This window comes from Rhamphochromis sp. 'chilingali', assembly GCF_963969265.1.
Source record: "Rhamphochromis sp. 'chilingali' genome assembly, chromosome: 19".
In the NCBI taxonomy this organism is placed as follows: Eukaryota; Metazoa; Chordata; class Actinopteri; order Cichliformes; family Cichlidae; genus Rhamphochromis; species Rhamphochromis sp. 'chilingali'.
Window position 1 is genome coordinate 2384337 of NC_137946.1, and position 26632 is coordinate 2410968.

A 26632-nucleotide genomic window follows, 5' to 3' on the forward strand; every position below is an offset into this window, starting at 1 on the left:
TTTTTTTTTTTTTTACCTTATTTTTGTTTTTAAGAAAAATAAGAGCGACATATGAGGATATTCGATTAAAATTTTGATAGAACAGTAGCAGGATAATGTCCTCGTAAGTGGATATCAGGCCCTTGTAGAGCAAAATTGAGTATTTTGGTCTAAATAAGCCAAAATGTGATGTCCACATATGTGGACGCAGGTCCTAGGAGGTTAAGTTTCACAATACGGCGTTCAGTGTGTCGAGACCTGCTGTTGACATACAGGTGTTAATACATTTACACTCTGCCATCACTATAAAGGATGATGATATTATATCGGTCTCATGTCGTCAAATTGTCTCATGAAAACAACAAAACCATTGTGTATTAATCCATTGCAACACCTGCAGACTTCCCCAGTCTGTGTGTTGCTCCAGGAACATCTGGTTGGTCATTAAAAAGCTTGATTGTTATTAATGGAGGTGTTAGTCATAAAGAAATTCCTGAAACAGCTGTAAAAGCCTTTTAGTCAGGCTTAATTTAAATATTAGTAAGTGCTGAATTATTGCAATCTATGTGGACTAATGTGGAATGAAGTTTTTACGCCCTTGATGTAAAAGTAATGAATGATGCTGTTAGTCAGTTGAAGAGACAGACATGCAAAGCTCACAACACTCATCGACTCATTAACACTTTTAAATTAGCGCCAATTTACAAGTGTTAATCTGTGATCGTTACCTCTGCCAAGGAAGTTATGTAATGGATTCAGTTTGTGTTTGTTAGCAGGGTTACTCAAAGTTATGGATGATTTGCATGGAAATTTTACCAGATGTGCAATTTTGGAATCGAGCTGCGTGTAGATCCAGGAATAATTTATAATTCCAGGATAGGATGAAACTGGTTTTTGATGTCATATCTCACATGTCAAATTGGACGTTGTGTAAAAGTAAAAACAGAATGAGATGAGTTGCTAATCTCATAAACCCATATTTGATTACCAGTCGAACATGGAAAACATTTCAGATGTTTTTAACTATTAGCTCATTTTAAATTTAGTGGCAGCAGCAGTAGGGCTGTTCGATATAACCATATATATCGGATGACGATATAAAAACGTCTACCGTTTCATTTTACGCTATCGTTTGTTTCGTGGTGTCGCAAAATAAACTGTTTACAGCAATATTTTTTCATTATTTTGATGGTCACTGTAGTGGGTATATTCATTTATTAAAGTTCTCTCTTTCTCTTATATTTAATAGAACCTGTTTTTATGCGTTGTCGTTAGCAACAGCGACGGTAAAACCTTCGCGTGTCCGCTTGTTTATGTTCCACATAAACCTTTCACAATAAAGCTCAAGATCCTGTTGAGACTTTTCAAAATAAACTGAATCACGTGAAAGAGCAGATTATTTACGGATGAGAAGTAAAAAAGAGCCGCCAGGTGCTAAAAAATAAAGCTTAGACTCAAACGTTAGAACAGGCTTCTCCCCGCAGCACGCCGTGTAATAAATACTCACAAAGAAAACGGCGCCGTTACAACTTATGTCTAAAAATGTATCGTTTCATGCATCGGTTACAACACTCGACTCCAGCTACACGACACCCAGCTGGAAACACTTCACGCAAGTCGAGCTGCCCGAGATTCACAGAATTTACAGAAAATATTAAATTTGTGATTTATATCGTTATCGGACGATAGCTGTTTTATATCGGGATATGAGATTCTGGTCGTATCGCACAGCCCTAGCAGCAGGTCTCAAATTTGGGATGGAAAATAAGAGCCACTGAAAACAAACAGCTGAAAGAACATTTTGCAACGAATTGGTTGAATTTGCAGCAGCTCAGTAACAAGATTTGCTATAAAGAGCATCTTACAGAGGCGGTTTTTCAATAATCAGAGGTTCATTATTTTGCAGTACAAAGTAATATTTTGAGGACTTTGAATATCATCATCTATTTTTGTTTGATGATCTGAAACATGCAAGTGTGGAAAAAACAGCTTAAATCTTTATATGTGACTGTATATACTTAATAGCAGGAACAATTTATTTTTGGATTTGGTCTTTTCATGTGATCTGTTGAACTCTTGACCCGTCTCGGTTTATTGAAGTACGTTTAATGTGTTGACCTTAGTTACGCCCTCCAGTTATCCTCGAGTCATTTGGCACCGACTTTTAACAGTTTGCGTTCCACTCCCTGTTTTCCTCCTCGTTCGGCCGAGGATGACGGAGCTCTCCACCTCTTAACTGGGCCACTCGCTCTAACAGGTGGCTCACTTCAGAACGCGGCGCACTGGGAGGTTTCAGTGTTAATGCTACACCACGAGCTTCTAGCCAGCAATAAAATCTGCCATCTTTCCAACAGCATCCAAGAATAAGAAAATAAGTGAGATAAGAAAACATTTTAGACGGCAAAAGAAAATAAGTGCTGTCTAAAACCACTAAATGGAATTCACTGGTTTTACCGTGTCATGTAGCTAAATGATGATTTGTGTCTCATGATTTCAGAAGGGAAGCTATTATTCACGTTAATAGCAGAATGCACATTGTTAGGTCAGTGTTCTTTGTTGATTAATGCCAAACTAATCCAGCACTCATTCCATCACTGCTTGTCAGTCTAAGCGATCTCTTGTCAAAGGTGAAATATTTGCTGGGCTGAGGTTTGTATTTTTCTCTGGATTTTACTGTTTTGTAATAACTGTCAGGGCTAAACACACATGCACATGTTCGAGCACTCACATATGTGCACAGTCATGCATTCACACTCGCAAAGCCTTGGAAAAGTTTGCAGTAAAGCTCAGATGAACATATACAAGTATGCAAGTTTGTGTGCAGGATGTCTTATGTTCTGGTGTTGTATCGTAGGTGGATTCAAATTGACTGGAAGATCATTTGGTGTGCAATCATCTCAGTTTAGTTTTTTTTATCAGAGCCACACATCAGCTTTGTTTCACCAGGCTCAACCACATAGTGACATCAGATGCAGCACAGCATGCTCTCTCCTGCTGAAAGTTTAATTTGCCCACTGATTGAAGGCACATGCAAGGATGGCTTGGCTGCAGGAGAAATATTCCTAATCGAAATCAGCTTATCCGTAATGCAGATATTGTCAAGTAATATTGTTGAATTTGTCGGTTCAAAATGTGGCAGTGATTCATAGAGAGGTCTTTTTGGGATTTCAAGAGTAAAGCGTATTCTTTAGACACATTCCTTTTGTAATGATGAAACTGGCCTTATATATGGTGCTTCAAAGGAATCTGGTCCACTGCAGAGGAACAATGAGTTCCAGACAGCTGGACATCCTCACCAGTGTCCATGAAACCAATGCAGAAAGATTCAAATTAAAGGTTTGAATCCAGATGGAAGCCTTCAGCTACAGCACAGGTGGGTACATGTGCAGAGTGCACGATAACTTTGTAAAAAGAATCTGTGGAATGATGAATTAATAAAAAGGCGGCACGCCTGCTATTTGCCGATATGCAATGCTCGCAAAGCCTCATCTGTGCAGTAACAGAATTCGCTACACAATAAGTGTAAGCCTTGCATGTAGATTCCCAAGTTCTCTTTGCTGCTGTGGCCTCTTGTTTAGGAGAGATCCAAACACTTTGTCTTTGCTTTGTTGACCTTGAGAAATGTGCCTCTAGCAGCTCAGAGGAGCGTTACTATTTTTACAGGATAAAATTTCAGCTTTCGTTCAAAGCACTTTATTATACATTCCATGTGTGCGTCTCCACATTATGGATGAGTTATCAGCTTGACTCCAGAGCAGTATGGTTGTGCCACATGAGTAGTCCAGCTCGATGCTGCGATTGTTTAAAACCTGAAAAAACTGAAGAAGTGGTAAACATGTCACAGTCAATAAAATGCAACACTCCACAAACGGAGCTTCTTCCTCCCAGTTTGGCTGATTTCTGAACTCCACATTAAGTTGTTCACTTCTCTGAATGTAAGCTATCAGTTTTGTGGTCTCGCATCACAAAATTTCAGGGTTTAGGACTTAATCCCGGGAAATGCAGGCTTAACTCGTATGTAATGTCTCCTTTAAATCTAATTAGAAGTCATTAACTGTGATTGTCAAGCACTTTATCAGCTGGCTGACTTTGACTTTTTACTTTTACTGCTCTATGTTTCCTGTCGAGGTTCTTATTGGGGCTTTTACTGGGAAATGGCTCATTTATTGACCCTACACTTTAAGCTGTGGTTTTCTCTGGCTAATATTATTTTCAAACAGACGGCTTTTCTAGTTGCAGCAGAGAGTCATTATTGAGATTGCGGTTTTTAAATTTTTCTGTGTGTCTTTGGAGGCCTCCTTGTTTTGAATCAGCCACGTTAAGCAGTCATGCACAGCTTGTCCAAAGTCTGGCTTTGCAGACAAGCAGAGGTCTGGTTTCACAGCAGGCCCGACTGAAGGTCTGATTGGCTGCTTTGGTGGTGACTGGACGCTGGGTGGGATACATTAGCTGTCCGTCTACTATTAAATTGCCTTGTGCGGCCGTGTTTGAAAGTGATACCGTCGAAGCTGGCCAAGGATCTGTGCCGTAGCGGGGCGACCCTTCTTTGATGTGGCAGAGGGGAACGTTTGCTCCTATTGGGATGGAGAAGATGCACTGAGCATCCTGGACGTCAGCTGATAACAGGCTCCTGTGCTGCTCGTTCAGCTTAATTTGTTTGAGGATAAGAAGTTTAAAAACAAAAGGCTTTGAGGAATGTTCGGGCTAAAGTCCAGCTATTCTCCCCAATTCCCTCTTTTATTTCTTGTGTAATCAGAAAATATTGCAAAATTTGCAACGCTTGAGTGAGTCACAAATGTTTGTTTGGAAACTTTGCCTTTTTTGTTAACATGTATGTTTTCTTTTATTCCAAACTGAGCCGATCCCCAAACCTCAGCGTTTGGAGAGGATGTGAGAAGAGTTTTTCTCTCTTTGCTTGGCTGTTACATGAATGAATTACATGAGTTTTTTTAATAGTATGTAAGTGGGCCTGATGTATTCATCTATACACAGAAAAACCCACCGAGTTAGGGTGGCTGAGTGGAGCGGCTTATTGTCATGTGCTGCGTTTCCAGATTGCCAGCTTTATCCACCATGCTCTGTTTTTGGGAAACAGGCATGTGGGGCTTATTAGATGACAACTGATGCTACACGAAGGAGCCATGCTTTCAACAGGAAGAGGTCAACACAACAGCTAGTTCTCAGACTCAGTGCTTGGTATATCATATTTTGTGGGCCTCAGGCACAGGAAACCAAGTATTGGGATTTAAAACACTTTAAATCTGTTGCAGCCCAAGCAGGTCACCCCGGGGTTCACCTTTATTTCTGTCTACAGGAGAAAGTCGCTTGTATTCTTCCACCTGCCAAGTCTCTGGGCAATTTCACACCATGGTCTAAAGGCAGAGTGCCATAGCGGTGGTCTGGGGCATACGTCAGAGCGCCTGCTGTCATTAAGAGCGGCAACTGTGGCTCCATAAAACACAGCTATGACTCATGGGGGAGCCTACTGCATTTAGTGGTTAGTGGAGGTGGCAGCAAGCGCAACACGAGCTGGTTGGCTGGAGGTATTCTTGGTGCAGCTCCTTTGGAAAGGTTGTTTAAAATTACAGCAGTATACAAGAGTTGGTGTTTACAGTTGGATGATGGGAACGAGGCTCACAGCAAGCTGATTCTGCTTCATTCATATATGCTGTCACCTAGTGTGAGTTCCTTAACTTTGGATAAATAGTGAAATGGGAGATTTAATACTAAATATATTCTAAAAACATGTCAAACTAATTTTCAAAGTTAAGGATTATGAACATAAATCAGAGCATACAGTGTTGCGGTTGTGTTGTATGGTCACTCAGCCCCTAATAGTGAAATTTATATTTTGCTTATCTCAACCATCCACAGCGAGCGTGTTTGGATAAAATACAACAGGGGAAATTGTCCTTTTTCCCTCACAGACGCCGCTGAAACCAAAGTTAGTCAGAAGTCTGACAGATTTGTAAATAAAATGTGAGCTGGCAGGAAACTGGTCTCGTTTTGCCATCCTAAAAAAGAACATGGAAACGTTACTGTGTCTCTTCAGCTTATGGTGAGGTGTGCGCAGGGAAACCCTTTGACCTGATCGGCTCTTTTGTTCATTGTTGCTCTTCTCTCATTCATCTCTGTTCAGTTCCCATGCTCCAGTCCAAGCTTTAGACCCTCCATCTCTTTGCCTCTGTGACAGAGTTTTTGACCCCAAGTCACAAGAGATGGGACAAAATCTTGGCATAGCCCTCTGCTGCCATTAGCTCATGTGATTGCGCTTCGATAAAAACCATATGACCCACTCAAAGACACGCAGAAAGTGAGCATTGCACAGCTCCCTTCCACCTCATAACTCCCCTCCACCTCAGACTGAGTTGTCACGATGGTTAAAATTCTCCATGGGAAACTATCTCCAGCTATTACCTTATTTTCTTTAGTATTGCACATGTTGGAGATGGTACAGGTCGATGGCTGACCGGGTTTTCCCTTTAAAGAAACAATGGGTGGACCGTATTTGCTCACGAACTCAGTTTTTCCATAGTTGACATTCCTCCGAACAGTTTTGTGTTTACTCCGTCTGCCAGCCTGTGATTCAGAGGTGGTGGTATACAATGACTGATTGTTTAGTAGTCACATATAAATGATCAAAATGTGTGTTCTTGCTGCCCACTTTTATGTTTGTGTGTATGTATAGTGTAAATGCAGGGATTCTAATTTCAGTTTTTTGCCACATCTTGCAACATCTCCTCATTCTTAAACAAACTGAATAAAGTAGCAGTGGAACCCAGATCCCGAGCTTACTTTGAGGCTTTCACGTTTATAAAGAAAAACAAAGAAAAACAGACAACGTTTGGCAGCGATTTATCTTTCAGTTTCCGAGGCACTGCTTACACAAGAAAAGTCCTCCTGTATCCGGCCTTATCTGCAGTATTTATCCTTTTTTTTTCGCCTCTGCACAGCTCAGATTCCCTTGAATGAGAGCAGAAACTGGATCTTCAGCCTGTTTCTCCAAAGGCTCTTTCTGAGAATTTGGAAGCGTTTTAGACGAAACTATTCTGTTTCCCTCAGAAATCCGTTGGTGTTTCTCTCCTCATCCAGCTATGACTTTGCGGTTTATGACTCACTTTTTGGTGCGTACCAGAGAACATTCCCAAAAGCAAAAAGAAATCTAGGAAGAGAAACGGCCGATTACATCTGCACTGTCGCCCCCTCCACCCAAAACAACAGCGATCATTCTCCGGTCCGGCTGCCTCAGTGCAGACCTCATCTCAACAAAAAGAGCCCTCGATGTTCAGCAATCGTAACGCAGCCCACTGTATGCTGTTTGTTTACCTGAACCCTGGACCGCGGCTCTCCAGGCTCTGCCACCATTTTTACTCTGGAACAGACGGAGCCTGGAAGTAATCAGACCATTTCAACTGCCGGCTGCCACTCATTGTCTTCATCATTCCATAACGGCCACATCCGCTTTCTATTTCAAAGGCATTAATATGATACAACAGATAATGGGCAGGACAGGCACCGGAGTACACAGCTCTAAATCAATCGCGTATCCGTCACTTTCACCTTAACAGGAAAGAAGAAATGAGGTACTAGGTGACGTTCTGTTTTAGGCCATAAACGTGCCTGTTCTCCTCCAGGCTGGTGAGCAAGAGCTTGAAACGCTAAGCTTTGAGCATCATCTCCCACGTGGCCACATGCTATACAAATGTTGGATAATCATCCGCTCGTATCTAATAGAGGAGAAGTTATTGAGCCAAAGTTTAACAATGTGTTATGCATTTAAAGGCCATTAAGGTGCCACTTTTAACAACATGTCTTTACTTCACTTCATTATTCTACTTTGTTTATCACATTTCAAGTGAGAAATTCTTGCTGGCAGCTTATAAGCAGGTTCAGTTGAGAGCTGCATAGATTGTATAATGAAATTGCCAACAGGCCGAGCTGAAGCGAAAAGGTCGAGTCTGTAACCTGCACTGCTCCGTGATCTCATTTGGATTGTGCTTTGTATGTGTTGGACAGATAATATATGAATTATAACAAGAACAGGGTGTTTGCAATTTTGTGTGAAACAATGCAGATTGTAGTTAAATTGTTGCGCTTTCATGTTGTGTCAGACAGAAACAACTTTGGATTATTGGAGCGACTGCCTGTGTTGGGTTTTATTTTTATTTTTTGGGCACATTTAATTTGTATTATGATAAAAAATCATTACTCACCCTCCTAGTTGAATGACTCGGATTACTTAGAAAACATTTGATTAGCATTAATCCATCAAGGTAATCGATATATTGATCGAACACTCGTAGGAGTAAGGTGTAACACATCGTCTGAATGTTTCACCTTCTGAATTGAAAGCATTTGAATAAAATGAAGTTAATGATGTGGGAAGAGTCCAAAGGTCACATGAAAGGTTTCTAACCAAACTTTAACTTTTTGTCTGTTACATTTATGTGTGCGTGTTCCTGCATGTCTGTAAAAAGGAAGCAGCTATATTCACGGCTGCCGTCTTGGACCAAACTGAACGGATGTTTTGCCGCATGAATTGGGAGCTGCTAGCGGTCTATCTGCAGGAGATGTGAAACTTGATCATCTCACTGCTACAGAACCGGAAGAACAGCTACTGAGAAATTACACCAGTTCTTCTGATGTTTGGAGTAGAGGCTGTGGGGGAAGCTCCTTTGTGGATTAGTTGTTCTGCGTTTCTCTGGAAAGCCATATTCAAGCTATCCATTAACCAACGCCAGACTTTAATGTACACCCCTCTTTGCCCTTGGGTTTTCGTAGCCTTACTGTGTGGTCCCTATTTTCCATCACAAACTTTTGTTGTTAGCTACAGCTTGCATCCACTGCCACTTATTGGCCAGAGAGAGTTGTTGGCGGGACCCTTTTTACAACCCAAAGTGGGAGCACCCGTTTCTATAAACAGATATTTACCATATCCTGCTGTGCCACGGAGATTGCGATAGTTTGGCTGTGGCGTTTGACGTTCTGCTCTCAGATACCGTTTCTGGGAATTGATAGATGCTCCAGAGCTGACCAGGACAATGAAGAAAGCCACCTTTGTAGTCTGTCAGCTCTAACTTGCCTCGAGATTTACAAGCAGGTCTCAGACCACATTTCTAAGTGTATGTCACTGTTCTGCGGTTTCCACTTATGGGCGTGTGTACGTAGCGAGGCTGTCACTGCACAGCGATTATGCCTGAGCTCTGAGCTTTTATGAGAATTCCTCTGGACAGCCACCTATGACTTTATGAAACACTTAAATTCGTCTAATTGAATTTCCACATTTCGTGGTTGGTAGTTCTAGGTTTGTCCTTCGCCGCAAAGAGGTACCACAGGAGCTAGTTCCACTACAGAGAAGAGTAAAAGTAAATGTTAATCCTGTCTGTGTATAAGGGAAAGTCGGTGATTGGAAAGAATTCCATATGAGGAGCAGTACTGAGATTGTTTTTAAGCCCCAGCCAGTGTGTCGTGTCTCTAGTTAGTGAAAGCCACACAGTTTTGCTACGTGCAAAAGCTGATGGTGTGTAGGCTCACTCGTTGGGCGGAGGGGGACCTACATGTCGTCGAGTAATCTGCATAAAGAATTTAAAATAATAGGTTGAGATCCACGGATGATAAGCAGCGATCTTGTGCCATGTTTCATTTGCTTTTGTGTATCATCCTTTATAATCAATCGGTGCAGTCGTGTTATGGTTATCTTCAAATGTATTTTTCCCACAGGTCAGGCTGTGGATTTTTTGGCACGGCGGTCTAAAAAACGAGGGCTTTGCTGAGATTCTGGGTGTTTAGAGAGTGTTGGCTGCTCTGCTCCATCATTTACTTAATAGTGTGTCTGCAGTTTCCAGCTGGTTGGAATTTGTAGCCGAGGCCTGTGTGTTTGGAGCTCGCCTCGTTTCACTAGCACTCTGTTAGAGCGTCGAAGCCTCTCTCCTCTTTTGTCTAAAAATGCTGACTTAGGTTAGAATTAAACAAACTTCTCAACAGATTAATGGAATGGGAGGAAGCCGGGGGTTTGACTGGAGGTTTTATCACTTCCTTTGATCGTGGTTATTTGATGGTGTGTTACAGTATCTGTAGTGTTTGGTCTGCTTTTCAAGAGGGAAACAGAATGGATCCAAAGCACACAAACCAAAGGATTTTCTCTGCTTTTGGAGGCCAAGCTTAGCACCAGAGGTCCCTGTTAACTCGTCGTAAGAGAAGACGGGGCAGAGAACGAGTGTATTTTATATCAGCAAGTTTAGAACAATTTGTTTTCCTTTTTAATTCATCAAGCCTCGTGTGTGCTCTCATATGGGCTTATGTGAGTAGAGGTATTTGTTCTTGAGTGCTGGCCTCATTACAGCTCAGTGATATTAAACAGCTCTGAGAATAAAACAATGCTGGCCCCAGGTGGTCAGTATTTGAAAAAATATCAGCCATTCCAGCTCTGCGTTCGTGCCTCTAGCCGGTGCTTTTCCTGCCTCCATGTGGATTTCATTACAGCCCTTTGACTCTGGCCAGTCGGCAGCCTTTGATCTGAATTAGCACCGCGGCTGTGGTCCACAAAGTCTGTACGTTGGGCGCTTATCATCGCAAAATCGCTGCCTCTATCACTAATTTAGGTTTGTCAAGTGAATCTCAGAATTAGTCTCTTTCTTGAAATGCCACTCTCTCCAACACTCCCGTCTGCCATGTACAGTCTCACCTCATTAGGGCAGTGTCTCTCCATCAGCCCCTGGTGTCAGCTTCAATTAGCTGGCAAAGGTGAGAGGATGTGGGTGGAGTGTCCTTACTGTCATGTCATCATCCCTGCCATCCAGCCATAGCTAAGCTTTTTTATTTTGTTTTTTTAATTAATGAAGCGTCTATGATGCGCCCAAGCCTGCTGCCCCAGAGGTCACGTAACCATTTTACAGTTGTTGAAGAAAAGAGGCTAAGTGGCTCATGAAAGAGCTGTTAAATAAACACCAGCTCACGTAAAAAAAACCCAAAAAACTGAGGGAGTTCTGTCTTTGAAAATAATTCGTCTAAGCTGTTTTCTGTAAATCTAAATAACGTATTTTCTTTCACCGTGGTCTTGAGACAAGACTTTCCCAGCACTTGCAGACACCTACAGCTTTAGTTCATGATGCAAACATATGCACGATCAGATATATAGTGCAAGAAGCAGCTGCACACTGATGAGCTGAAACATACATACTCACCGTGGAAGCTCAGGACTTATGTAAAGATTTTATCTGTTCTGACAAGGGTGAAATTGTTATAGCCAGAACACCTCGGCTCATGGGCTGCTCTCAACCAGCAGTGTTGAGTAATTACAGACAGTGGTCCAATTCAGCATCATGTTGGGGGATGTGCTGAACCACGTCTGATCTGCAGTGGGTCCAGCTCAAAACTTGTGGGATATAAAGGATCTGCTGCTCTGATCCTGTTGCCAGATACCACAGGGCACCTTCTAAGCAGTGGGATGAAGCCACGCAAAGGACCAATAGCCTATTAGGCAAATTCAGTTTGAACATTCTGAGCTGTCGGTGTAGATTTAACCGTAATATTTACTTATGCATGTTCAGCTGTTAGTAATGATCACTGTTAGAGGAAGTCCCCTTCTTTAACTTCCTTCTAGAGGAAAGGCTTTCCATTTAACAGCCATCCTGATAATGGCAACACACTTATTTACAGGAAGGAAAACTGCATCTATAGAATAATTAGTCAAATTTCTTAATACCCACCCCACCAATTGCCAAGAAAAACTATAAGTACACTTAATTAGTCGTTGCACTGTGTAATTTTTCTTTAGATTTCTGCTGAGGAGTCTTTGAGTTCTACATTTCTCTCTTATAATGTCCCTCTTTCTACTTCTACATAAGCTATATTACATATATATATTCAGCTTTACTTTACTGCATATCAACTGTTGTGTTTGTTTTGGTGCTTCAGGTTTTTACTCACCCGTTATGACGCCAAGCAGACATCTCTAAAATTTTAGTGGACAAATTACTACCAGTGCCATGGAAACACCCACCAACCTTTTTTTGAATGCTAAAACATGTCTCAGCCAAGTTGTTGGCTCGTGCTTTTCAGAGCAGTTCGGTTGCGTCCTGCCTCAGTATCCAACTATAAATATAAACACAAATACACATGGTGTAATCCTGCGTCAGCGCACATGTTTTTATGTCTTTGGAGCCTCAGCCTTACAACTGTTACAGCAGTCAGAGTGAAGCAGGTTAGTGTTTCTTGAGAGCTGGAGGGTATCTCTCTTTACCACTGCTGGGAGAGCTGAACGACCAGAGAAGTTCACCTGTCAGGACTAGCGCTGGGCCATATCATACCGTTCACGGTAATACCGGTGTAATGTTGGGCAACGATAAGAAAATGAAATATGGCGATAGAATATGGGTAAAACACGCAGGCGCACTGCCTTTGTTTTCATACGCACATGGCGGAAAAAGCATGCCGGCGACGGAGAAAGAGGAGGGCGAAAGCGGACCGTTGAATGAAACTGATGAACCAGAACTGGTTTGTAAAAAATGCTGCAGCTTCACTGGTGGAACTGGTTTGGCTTTCGTCCGTCAGATACACAGCAAAGCACTATTTTTGGTAGCGCATGCTAGCGGGCCGTCGTTATTACCGTGTTGTTTGGAAAATACGGCGCACTTAAAATCAATCCTTTGATTTTTCTGAAAGTCGACAGAGCCCCTTATAATCCCGTGTGCCTTATGTATGAACTCTGGTCGTGTTTACTGACCTCGAAACGATTTTATGTACACGGCGCTCGAAAATCTGTCACATGTTTCAGTACGACTTTGCTGAGCTACGAAGCCGCACCGCTTGATGGATTGTCGGAGCATTACGGCTGTCGTAGGCGGAGCCTCGCGGAGTGATATGTACTGTGCTTCAACATAATGTTACCGTATTGTGTGTGTGTATAACCTCTTTTTAAGTTTTGTGGATGTTATACATGGTTATGCTGAGGATATGTCGGCCAGTTTCCACTGGAAATGCCTTTTGGTTAAACTGTCAGTGAGGAGTTTGCATTTGCACTGTTACATTTTTCTATAACTTTAATGCAGATAAAAAACAGCTGCTTGTTTAAGTGAAAATACATTGCTGTGTCTGCTTGGCTGTCTCCACTTGATGGCCTCATCTATTGGCACTTTTTAGAGTTGTGATCAGCTGGAGCAGCTCCAATGAGATGTGCTGTGTGAACAGCTATTTGGATTACCTGGCTTTGCTTTTATTTTGTCAAATTTCATCAGATCAATTTTCGTCTTTCTTTGTGAGAAGATGTTTTAGTCGGGTCGATGAATTTGCAGTTTTATGAGAGCTGGATTCCCTCACATTTCACTGCAGCCTTCAGTGCAGCGGTGGCGTTCGTCCAGGTTAGAGAGTTTGAAACCGCACGTTCAGCCTCACACTTTCCCCCCTCATGCTGAATTAATGGAACAATCTACATAGTTGGCCTACATAAGTGTGTCTGTGTGTTGGGGGGGGACTTGTCCACACAATAGCTATTTGTTCCTTGTTCCATCTCTGCTCTCTCTCTTTAAATCCCAGGCATGGTTGGTTGGTTGGGAATTAGGTCATATCTTAAAAATATGTTGGTTTTCTTACTATGAAAATCTCAAGTGTGTGTTTTTGTAAGTAATCAATGCACTTCAGATGTGTCTGGGAAAGTTATTTGGTGCTTTCACGCTGTGGGATTAAACTTAAAGGTATGAAATGTTTGATGTGCGTTTCATATTGTGTGTATATTTGTCTTGCCTTAGCAGATGGAGGCTGGCAGTTACTCAACAGGAAGTTGAGTAAATTATTGTATTCTAGGTAGATAAAGAGCCGTGAACAGTTTTTACTAAGCACACAGTCAAGCAGGTCAGAGGACGGTATGAATGATGGTTGTTATAGTAACCTAACCAGATGTGAAAACATTTTAATTATTTTCATTGTATTGTTGTACATGAACGGATTTTCCTAAATCTTGCCCCCGACACATGCCGAATAATAATTGAAGACCAAAACTAACACTCAAACTAATATTTTCATACAATTTAAAAACTATAAACAGAAAGTAAAAATGAAATAAAAACTACCGTATTTCCCGGACTACAAAGCGCACCTGAATATTAGCCGCACAAGCTAAAATCAGGGGAAAATCCTGTTTTGTACATACATTAGCCGCACCTGACTAAAAGCCGCAGGTGGTTCAATGTTGACTTATCATATGTAAGAGAATATGCACAAAGGGAATTGTCAGGAAACAGATGGCTGTTTGGAGACACACCCCTTTTATTAATATTTTGAAAAACAAGTTATGGGTACATATTTGCACAGCTTTTTAGGTATATGTAAAAGTAGCGGTAATTACAAGTATGAAACATGTACTGTGCTTCATAAATGAGTAACAAATGTAGTACATAACAATAACCTGCAGCACACCAGAAAAATAGATTCAGACTACCTTTCAGGCTCAGGTTCAGCGACACGGCTTTAACAAGAAGAAAAGTCAGTCATTCACCATCTTTCTCTTCTTCCTGCGCACTGAAACCACCAAAGTCCTCTTCTCCAGTGTCGGAGACGAACAGGCTCAGGATGGCTTCGTCATCCACTCTCAGCTCCTTTCCTTCGTTGTCACTTTCAAAACCAAACAAATCCTCATTGTCAGTGTCAGAGTCGAACACCCTCTGAAGGGCCGTGGCGGTGTCCTCCTCTCCATCATGCAACAGTCCAGCCCTTCGAAATCCGTTGGTGATCATGGATGTTTTCACACTTTTCCACGCTGTCAGATTCCACCGGTGGAGTTGAGCATGACTTGCTTTTCGCAAGTTTATTGCCGCTCGTCATCCACGACTCCCGCTGAACGTGTAGCGCTACTTGTACGGCACTATGTTGCCTGGCAGATGGACATGTGACCAACATACCACTCTTGAATCCCGATACTGTGTGTCTGATCACATGCCCTTCCGCCAGGCAACGTAGTGCCGTACAACAGCGGAACAAACAAAACAAATCGTCTTACGATATGACAAAAATCACGGACAATCCATAGAAAAGCCGCACCTGACTAAAAGCCGCAGGGTTCAAAGCTTGTGCAAAAAGTAGCGGCTTATAGCCCGACAATTACGGTAATTAGAAGTATGACTCAGACATTCTACTTCCAGATTAGATCCTAATCCTCACCTGATGTGAAGCAAATCATGCATTAAACACTCCACATCCAGGTGTAATCAGATATGTCATTTGAATTACAAAGTTGTAATCAGCGATTTTTTTTCTCTCTCTATTGGACTGCTTCATATTCAAACATTTCAACCCTTTGGCAATGTAAAAAAAACAAAACAGTTTAAACATGGTTAACGCTCTGCTGGGTCACAGCTGAACGAACCCAGATGATCGGGAATGCTCCGGGCTCTCCAAAATAAACGGGACCGAGCCGATCCTCTTCCTATGTCGTAGCAGGTTTTAATTTGATACTTGGAACCGGTGAAAGCCGAGGCTTCTCCTTTTCTCGTGCATTACTGTATTTGCTGTGTTTTACAACACACTTTGTTCATAGTCGTATTTGTCGGTCCTGGTTTGCGGCACTTTAATTACTCATGTGCCATCTGATGGTTTAAATCCCAAACGACATTAACACAAGTCAGTCTTTAATCCTTCCATTAGAAGTCTTTTACATAAGTGTCCTTTCTCAAGCATAATGAAGATTTTGTCTTTGCCTGTAGTTCTTACTACAATCTACTGGTAATATTTAATATTTGCATCTTCGTGGCTGATGTATAAATACATTTTTAGACTATTATTTAAATCCAAAGTGCAGTTTTTCTACTGAAGATGTCCATATTACAAGTGGTACACATACAGTGGATATATGAAATTCTTCTTGTTTTCCTTTTATCCTCACAGAGTCAAATTGCTCCACGGGGCAGTTTAATGTGGCACGTTTTATCCAGTAAACTCGCAGCAGGATCTGACTGCAAGTCCCTTTGAACTCTCTGAAATATTGAAAGTCTAAGATTTCATCTTCAGCTTTCTGCTTACTGTTTTGATAGGGCATGTACTTGGCCAGCGAGCTGTACTGCAGCCCAGACGTAGTCATTTTACTGTCATCGAGGTTGTATTCATACTTGACAAACTGTTTCGGTGACGTAGGCTGAAAGAGGTTTTAATACTATCTGCCAGATGCAAATGTTTGCTGTTTTTATGTAGTGTGAAATAGTTTTTAAACAGCCAAACCAAAGCCCACATCATTTATTATTCATTCTTCAGTTCTTGTCATGGCTCACTCATGCTTTAGACTTAAAAATAGACAGTTAAACTAAGCAGACATTTGGATAAGTAGCTCTCTCAAGCATCACTCTGAAAGCAATACATTTCCAAGCTGGTAATTCGGACAGATGAAAAATGTGCACAGAGTTTTCCAGCCCAGGCTCTCCCTGTGACCTCGGATCCAGCGGTAAAATTAATAGAAAATCTCAGTCGTAAAGACATGCACAAAATAAAGAGGAAACGAAAAGAAAATAATATGCCCTATTCACCAGAAGTTAAATAGACTCGGAGAGAACATGTGGGCAGCGTGAAGCTAGGAGAGGCACCTGCCCACAAACCATATATTCATCCTCTGGTCTAGTATTTTCCAGGGGCCTTGTGGAAACACATGTATTAAAAAACAGGGAGAGAAAAATTTCCCCTGTAAAACACCGCAGCGCTTTAATTCCAAGTAATAAAACGAGTGTGATCAGACTCGCGCTATTTTTGAAATAAGTAAGTTGTCGTGAGTATTTGTGGTCGATTCAGGAGAAGCGTCCTCCTTCACTGGATCACTACGTCTAACGAAGAGTACGGTCGATGTGTGCGATGAGCTCTGATGAAGCTCCAGTTTCCTGTGCCCTTCATTCTTTGGCACCAGCTGCTGTTCATTCCACGGACATGTGTGGCTTCACGAGCTTTGTGTGCTTTGTACTAGAAACTACAAAGTAGTGAATTACCATACTCTGCTAGGTGTGCCTCATCCAAGCACCGGGAGTCCTTTGAGAGCTGCCATGGAGGATTGATGATAACCTTCCATGCCAGTACTGCTGACAGGAAATTGGAGTCGGTGTTGTGATTTCACACAGAGAGCTAGCACGCGTAGGTGTTGGGTTTCTTAGTTTGTCTAGTGTTACAGTGGCGAGGGTCATTAGCTCGAGGGCCGGAGCGACGCTCGAGGAGGGTGGCACCTCTAATAAGTGACTCTGTAGCACGTTAGACAAGCTGCCTGCTGCACTGATCAGTACTCACTCAGGAACCACATCATGGCACTGCAGCACCCACCTTGTCCTCGCAGTGCTCGGGCTCAGAGGAGACTACCATTGGTCTCTTGCCACCAGTGGTGTCCCTAACTGAATTTCCTATTCGTCTCATACAGCCTTTCCCGTAATTATGTAAATCTGTTGACTGAATTTGGCAGCAACACGATACTCGGCAAAGTGTAACAACAAGTAATGCGACAGAAGAATCTGGTTTGAATTAGGGCTCTATTTGAACCGGACCCAGGCTCAGTGAGTACACCACACCTGTATTACATTACCAGAGTGTGGAGGAGACAGAGGGAGGGAGCGGAGAGGGGAAAAGGAGAAAGCCAACACAGTTAAAAAATGTTAAATGCAGTGGGAGAGCTTTCAGTATGAAATACTAAGAGCTGTTTTATCACACGCTTGCTTGACACAAGAGACGGGAACAAAACTGACAAAAATGACTGCATTTCAACCGTTAAAGGAGGAATTTCAAATTCTTGTGTGACGATATGCAGTCATGCAGTTCCCATGAAGATATCAGTGGTTTGCTTTGGGTTTCATGCATTTTTAAGCGATGCTGCCACTGTGCTAAAGCCAATAATTTGGTCAAAAACCTTAACCTGAAACATACTGCTGCACTGTATAAGTGTGTAGATAGAGGACATTTAAAGCTCATTTAAACTGTTTCACATTAGAGGATGCAGTGCTGTAACACTTTAAACTGTAGCAAAGTGGAAAATGAGAGACTTTTGTTTCTTTAGTCCTCGGGGTTCTTGTTTGCAAAACCGTCCACTTGCATTACCCACACTGTAACGTGACCTCTGACGGTGTGGTCACACGCTTAGGGATGTCGGCCAGTAGGAGCTAATGTAACCCAGGCTTCAGTCGAGCCTCCTGCACTCAGCTGAAGTCTGGGCACACCCAAGATGATTTAGAGACACAATTGTTTTTGTCTTTTTTTCCCCAGTGGATTCTTAAAGTAAAATGTTTAGAGTCTATAAGTACTGTTTCCCCTTTCCTTTCCGTCACTTTTCTCCGATCTCGCTCAGGTACCCGGATCCTGGATGTTAGACATTATGTGCTGTAGATTAGTTACAGGCCGCTGCGAGCTGAGCTGTGGAGCTTTAGATGATAAGGGCAGATAAAGTCTTCAATGATTAACCCGTGACTTTCATTTACCACGGAAGGAGTCGCGTTACATCTTTTCAGATAGATGTTAACATTTAGCTACATTTCAGCTCCTTTGGAAGTTCTCACTGTTGCTTATGCTGTGCACCTCCTCGTCTACATGAAGGGCTGCTCAGTAGAAGAAAGGGATTTGATTGTTTAAGCCTGAATGTGGTCTCAGTCTGTTTTCTATCAGCCGCTTTGAGGCAGGTCTAACAATAAAAAGCATGATTTAATGTTTGGTTGATTTAATTAGTGAGAGTATAAAACTAACTTATTTTTATAGCGCCTGGCCTGCATGTGTTGACACTTTTCTGGAATTGACGGAAGCAGTTTATCAACTGGTCAGCGCTTAATGTTGACAAAAAATCTGATAATGACTTGAAAGACACGATCCAACTCGTGTTGAATCGGTATGTGTTTGTGGCGGCGCAAATCATTTTTGCCTCAATATGGGCTTCGATTTCAGCCAAGGTGCAGATGCTCCCACCTCCAAGAAAAACAGAAGAAATGGAGGGCTTACAACATTACTCAGTAGTCTACACTGCTTTTTTTAAGCAATAGGTAATTCTTTAACTCCTAAAATAGAAATATGAATTATGAGCTCCTATAACAGTCAAATCATTATCCTTGCCACACAGACGCTGTAGCTGTTCAGCCTCTCCTCTATGGTTACGCACGTCCAGAAGGACAACAGGAAGTCTAATATTAAATCGTGTTTTTCTAAAAGAAAACCAAACAAACATGTGAAGCACCATTTTTTTTGAAGTATACAACACCTGAAGAAATATTACTGTTCTGCTTTGTTGATGCGACTGGCTTCTTGTTTGGAGCTGTTCACTCGAACTGTGACGTGGGTGGACCGCTGCCCTGCACTGGTGTTTGAGCTATGAATGGAGTTGCCTGCGTTTGCATGCAGCCCACTTCTAATCGAATGTAACTGGGTTGATGTTTTAAACTAAGAAATAAAAGAAATACTTAGGCTAGAAAATAGTCATGCTTTTTTTTTTTTTTTTTTTTTTTTTTACAAGTTGTGAATGACATGGTGGTGATTCTTGAAACTCTAAAGATGTGGGAAGTCTTTCTCGTTGGTAAGCAAACCCTCGCAGTGTTTATGAATTCTAAGCTTGGCTCAAAGAGTGGATGATGATAGCCGTGGCGTGTATTCAAGGCCGGAGAGCTGCTCGGAACTTAAGGGAAGTGAATTTTTGTTGTGAATGAATGACCCTAGCCAGACTCAAACAACTTTTCAGCCCTCCTCTGTATATTTATTCAGACACATGAAAGGCTCTGGTGATTAATCAACTTGGACTTCATGTTGTGCGCTGTGCTGCACGACAGTTGAGGTTTTGAACCTGCATTGCGCCACTTGACGTTTTTCCTGTCGGATAACTCAAAGCCGCAAATGCAGAATCTAAAAACAGCAGGTCGGCGATTAACACGACCACGTACAACATTAGAAATGCTCGTCCTTCCGTGAAACGTCACTTTTTCTCACTACTCCCATCTGCTGCCCTTTTGTCTCGGCCATTTTGCGTGCATCCTGCCCACCGTTTCAATATAATTCATTTAGTGGATGATTGATGGCTGTACAGGCTGATTTTCATTATGGGCCTACTGTGTAGGATAGAATAGGCCAGATGGGTGGAATCATAGGAGCACCATACTGTACCAAACATAATCAACCATTTCTAATCCACCAGTGAGCTAGAAAGAGATTCTCAGAGGGGACGTTCTGTTTAATGGAAAGCAAACGGGGTTGAGGAGGGGAAAAGGCAAAAAAAGATAAAACTTGGAGATAAGACCAGAAGGTATTTCTGAGTGTAACTGCTGGTTTCTGGTATTTGTTAGAGGTGCCGTAGTTACACCAGTATGAAGCTAATACTAGCTTTGCAACATGCCAGTAATGTATTTAAGTTCACATCCAACTACTAGCAAGCCTGTTTGGAGAGAGAGTAAAAAAGCTTTTTCTGCCGCTACAGTTTCCAGGTTTCCCTGAAATGCATCACATTAAGGGAGTCATGAGGTCACTACTCTGAAAACAGGACGGCGTGTGTGTGTGTTTAAAACATGGCTTGGTGCGTTGCAGTTTTCTCAATGGTACTTCAGGCTTTGAGTTTTTCTTTTGTTTTTTAATCAAAAATTGCTCAAAAATGGCTCTTCTGATAGTGAAGGTTCACACTAGGCCTGTTCGATATGATGATATGTATCTGATGACGATATAAAAACATCGTTTCATTTTACGCTATCGTTTGTTTCATGGTGTCCCAAAATAAACTGTTTACGGCAATATTTCATCGTTTTGATGGTCACTGCAGCAGCTATATTAATTTCTAAAAGTTCTCTCTTTCTCTTATATTTAAAATAACCACACTACGGACGGACAAGCGACTGTTTTTACGCGTTGTCGTTAGCAACAACGATGGTAAACCCAGCGTGTGGCTCCGCCGTCGTCTTGTTTATTTTCCACATAAACCTTTCACAGTAAAGCTGAAGATCCAGTTCAGATTTTCAAAATAAACTAAAATGATGACAAACAGAAGGACCAGTCAAAACAAACCAGGACCTTATTCCTAAACGAGGGGCTGCCTCTGTAGCACGGACATGGGTTTGTTATCAAAAGTCTGACATGGACCAGAAAACTGTACTCTGCAAATTATGCAGGAAACCGGCCCCCACCTCAGACTCGACACGACAAACATCTTCTACCACCTATGCAGGAATCACGTGAAAGAGTGTGGAGAGAGTTTATGGGCGAGAAGCAAAAAAAGAGCCGTCGGGCGCTCCAAATGACCTCAGACTCAAAGCTTAGAACAGGCTTTCCCCCGCAGCACGCCGTGTAATAAATACAAAGATACTGGTGGCTGTTACAGTTTATGTCTAAAAGTGTACAGTTTCACGCATCAGTCAAAACACTCGACTCCAGGTGCACGACGCCCAGCTGAAGACTCTTCACACAAGTCAAGTTGCCCGAGATTCACAGAATTTACAGAAAATGTAACATGTTTGTGATTTATATTGTTGTCGGGACGATAAATGTCTTATATCGAGATATGAGATTTTGGTCAGTTAACACTGGGAAACACTGGTAACAGCGAACACTTCCCCGAAGGACTTTAGACTCAGCGTTCTTAGCGATGCACTTGTCTGGTTGCAGTTGCCAAGAAAGACAAAGAAAAGATGCATCAACAGCAACACAGATGTGTCACGTTGTTATTAAGACGTAAGAGCAGAAATGTCATTTGCTTTTATTTTTAATTGTTGCTCACAGCTGCAAACATGGCAAAGAGGGAAGTTCAAATGGGATGTAAGGGCACAGTTGTCCCTTTAGGAAAGTTTCACTTTCAGGTTCAGTTTCAAAGTTATAAATCCAGAATAATTTGTTTTCTTCCTGATGTTCAAAGTTCAAGCAGAGCTTGGTTAAATCATGTTGTATTGTAGGTTCAAACTGTATAAATATAAACTGTATAACACAAGAAATTTTGCGGCCTGGTTTTGCAGCTTAGCCACAAAGATAATGCCAGTGCTGTAATCTTTCTCCTGACTTAAACTGTTTATTGAAACATCAAAATAACATATCAGATGAAATCTCCCCATATGTAAATATGGTGTTCTGACATTTCCACCATATCAGCCCACTGAGGTGAATCAGATGTTTATTTCCTGAAGGCTGGACTCGACCTTGAAGCCGTTGGCTGCAGCAGATACGAAGGCAAACAGAGAAAAGAGATTCAGAGCTGTATGTGTGGATCGCTGCAAACACAAATGAACAAAATGTACTTTGACGTGCCACTGCGTGCGCTGGTTGTACAAAAACACAGATGCTAATATAATAGCAGCTATAATGAGAACAGCAAAATCATCTGCAAAGCAGTTCTGGCCACACACGCGTGCTGCGTGTGGGGCGGGTGATTTTCACGCACCAGCCAAACGACCCGAAAAGACACCACAGCTGCCCCAAAGCTGCTCTAATCAGCCAAGAAACTGCTGTTTTTATTGCATGTCTCACTTGAACAGAGGGACGGCCCATATGCATCACAACCCATATTGGTTCAAATTGAGGTAAATGCAACATTAAGTACAGTAACGCTTTTTCACAGTTTCATTGGGCTTTTTAGAATTGACCAGATTTTAATAGTAATTTAAAACTTGGTCTGTGTGTTAGCTTTGGCTTAACAAACAGCACTGTAGGCTTTACTGAATTCCATCTATCATGATGAGAGGAGTGACGGGAACAGTTTAATTACGCTGTAACGAATTAGTCCACACTAATGGTCATCATTTGTTACAGGGGATTTTGCTACACCAAAATATCATTCAGCTCCTGTAATATTATTTCTACGTATGCTCTGTTTCTTTGTAATTCACTGGTATGTAAGCTGTTCATGAATCAATCATCTTAACCAGAAAAGGCACGGCTCTGAAAAATTGTCTGTGGCAACTTATCTCCCAAAGCTCCAATTCTCAACATATGAGGTCTAAGTATGAAAACGAATGCCTGGGTCAGCCTCGCTGCCTCTGCTGAAGTATCCCGTACACAGTCTGACCACAGGGACAGTGGAGGGAGGAACCCCTGGTTAGCCCCCTTATAACAAGCTGTCATAGGACCTAATGAGCTCCCTGATTACCTTCCCCAGGGAGCATGTAAAACCTATGTGCTCTGTAAAATAACAGTTCCTGGCTTTACCCCAGTGGACAGGCTAGTCATGCATATGATACTGCAGAGTTTCATTTGGAGACTTTCACCTTTTAACTCATCAAGTTCAGGTTTTGGGCTGCAACAGATAGCAACCTCTGATCCTGAAACACAATGCTAGTTGAAAAATGGCAAAAATGGCATTTCCGGGAGTGGAAAAACGGGTGAAACCCAGAGACTATCATGTTAAACTTAACATGAAAAGCATGTTTGTAGCCTGGTTCCACTACAGATAGTTACCCTTTCATGGCAGGCGAATCCAGGGCGAAAAATGAAGTGTGCTGTAACTGACAGGTGTTCAGCTGTCGGCAGTAGCTGTCTGCTAGACGTCACCTTTGCTAATTCGAGTCTGAACTGGACCTCTCACCTTTGCACTTTTGCAGCCTTTTGGAGCATTTTAATACAGTTACATGATAAATAATATGTCTCGCTGTGCAGTATAGTCCATTCAAAAAATTTGTGCTTTAGTTGTGATGAGTTAAAGTCGAGTACTTTATTAGTTTATTATTTAGCACCAGGGATGCAGCTTGCTCACCAGGCTTGATAACTTGACTCTGTCTGACCTAAATATGGTGACTTTTGTTTTTGTTTTTTCTTCTCTTGAGGTTTCGAAATCAGACTTCAGAAACCAGTTACCTGGGCGACCGTTTCTGCAACGCGTCGTCAGTAATAAACCTCAAAATTCTCAGCAAACGCCCATATTAGTGGTTTTAATCTGAATGTGATTAGTACTGTGCTTGTTTAGTGTCTTTACAGAGTTCAGAGCAAACAAGCAGATTTTGCCAAATGATGGGTGGCATGTACTGTAAACTGACTGGTTCCCGCCAGCCCTGTTCAGCTTGCGTGTGTTTGTGTGTGTGGTCATGGCTCCAGTGGATTGGCAAGCTGGGCCTGTATACACTGCTGCATTCTTGGGGCTGTTCCTCTATCTTGATGATGAATAGGGATGAGTCCCCAAATTCTCAGATGTGATGGGTCAGTTGCACTCGTTCTCTAAACTCACACACTCATAATAAACCCTGCTGTCATACAGACTGATTACCCACTAGACGCGCTGCAGAGTCTCCAAAGCCCTGAGTGGGTTTTGTTGAAGGGAATGTACACACATACCCACAACCGTGTGCAGCAGGGAGGATCCCTTGCTAGATCGATTTCACTATGTCATCATTTGAAAAAGCCCCAGTGGGTGTCCCCAATCCACCAACCCCCCACCCCGAACTAGATCCTCTCACCTTTCAGCTGTCCTCAATGGGCCCTGGGAATTTCTTGCCACGACATGGTTAGCCCTATTACAAGGAACCCTGTGGGCAGCATGAAAGCACGCATCCACACTCGTGCACAAACACGTAAACGACTCCAGCATAAATCACAAGGAGGTATGAAAGGGAAACTGGAAATGACAAGCTCTCTCAAGTGATCTGATTCTGAGCAATTATTTGAGCGGCTCTGTATTTGCTAACAGAAACACTGAGATTGTTTCTGCATGCTGTTGGTTTGCGCAAAAGTTCAATCCTGCTGTGCGCAGCAGAAAACAAGCCCTTTTTTATTTGGTGTCAGTGACACACTCCCAAAAACAGTTTGAATTTTTAGACCAGAATCTAAACCTTCCTGTTTAGCTGTTTGTTTCCATCCTGCAGTCGAAGCTTTCATGGAGCACAGAGTTGGAAATAACACCCAGCTTTAAGCCATTAAGCTGCATCAGGTCTTTCTCACTACTGCTGTTTCAGCTGCTCCCTTTAGGGGTCACCACAGTGAATCTGCGTCAATCTCATCATATCTCCAGCATCCTGTTCTGACACACCAACTTTCTTCATGTCCTCTTACTTTACATCTGTAAACCTCCTCTGAGGTCTGCAAACTCTCTCAGCCTTGCTTCTCTAACTTTGTCATCTCTGTACTCATTTCTAATACTGTCCATTCTGCTCGCTTTTAATCTTCAGCTCGGCCTCCTTCTTTTTGTTAGCGCAGCTGTCTTCAAACCATACACCATAGCAGATCTCTACCAGTCTTTTCATTCACTCTTGCTGCTATCCTTCTCTCACATTTCACCCCTGACGCTAATCTTCACCCACTCCACCTTGCCTGCACTCTCTTCCTCACCTCTCTTGTGCACTGCCCGTTGCTTTGGATGGTTGAACTAAGGTATTTCAGCTCATAAACCTTCACACATATGTAGTCTGTCTCACATCTACTGACTTTGGTTTCTTTTCTCTCCAGTACATCCCTCCACCTCTCCAGGCCCTCTTCCACCTGCTCCCTGCTCTCACTGCAGATCACATAAACATCATACTCCACAAAGACTCTTGCCTGACCTCGTCTGTCAGCCTGTCAGTTACCATTGCAAACATCAGCGCAGACCCCTGATGTAGTCCCACCTCTACCTCTAAACCCATATGTTACCTCACCGTCCTCATGCATGTGCAGCACCAGCCTTATATGCTTTTCTGCCACTCCTGACTTGCTCATTCAGTACCACAGCTCCTGTCTTACTCTATCATATGCTTTCTTTAGCTCCACAGACACAATGCAACTCCTACTTAACTTCTCTATACGTCTCCATCAATCAAAACAAACATGACATCTGTAGTGTTCTTTCTCAGTATGAAGCCACACCACTGCTCACTGATCACCACCTCTCTTCTTAACCTAGCTTCAGCAGCTCTTTGCCATAGCTTCATGGCTTTGCTGATCCCAGGCCTGTGGCCCGCTGTTGCTGGGTTCTCACAATTTTCATCTTCTTTTGCAGTATTTTCAGCTCTCTACGTTCCATTTTTGATTTTCTGTTTGTGTCTAGAGATCAGAAGGCGGGTCAGAAGAAGAAATAAGAGGGTTGATGCTTGCATATTTGGAAGCCAGCTTACAGGAAAAATGTCTTCCCTACACAAAGGCCACAAGCAGCACTCATATATATATATATACACATACCCTGTGAACCCTGAGGAGAAACTTAATGCAGCTTCTACCAGGAAGGGCCAGACTGGTTTATGAATATTGATAGTCTGGCTGGCTGAGCACTGGGTCAGCTGTAGGGCTGTATGCGTTCAGCCTTACAAACTGTCTGAATGTGTTTAACACCTCATTACAGAGACTGTGTGAAGCTGCAGTCACCCAGCACTGGTGGCTCTGCACTGCTGCCAAGCACACACTTAGCTCAAGTGTTGTTGGTGCACACTGGCAGAGATTTGGCTTGAGTGAATATCCATGCAGGTAGAGTTTGGAATTCTTCAGCGTTGGCTTGTAGGAGGCATACATTATAAAGGATCAGCCATGTTCCTCATCAGAATACAAGGCAACCACATATGGGCTTCCTCAGGACGGACATATTTATACCAACTGTGCTCATTTCCAGCACAATGTATTTTTCTACAGATGGTACTAGAGCTGTTTTGCATGATTTGCAGTTCAGTAATAACCTTTCTTACATCGTACTACGTCTTGGTGCAGTCCCTCATCCTCTGAAACAAGCTGTTCGCTCCTACTTTCCTATTAAGCCTACTTTCTTCTGCTTGGCTGCCCCTTGCAGAAAGAAGATTTGAACACCAGG

At 42.4% G+C, this 26632-nt stretch overlaps 1 protein-coding gene across 1 annotated transcript in view; it reads left to right on the forward strand.

Annotated features, from left to right (window-relative positions):
- Positions 1-26632, forward strand: part of uvrag (UV radiation resistance associated gene) — a 98053-nt gene that overhangs the window by 48784 nt on the left and 22637 nt on the right. The window lies entirely within an intron of this gene.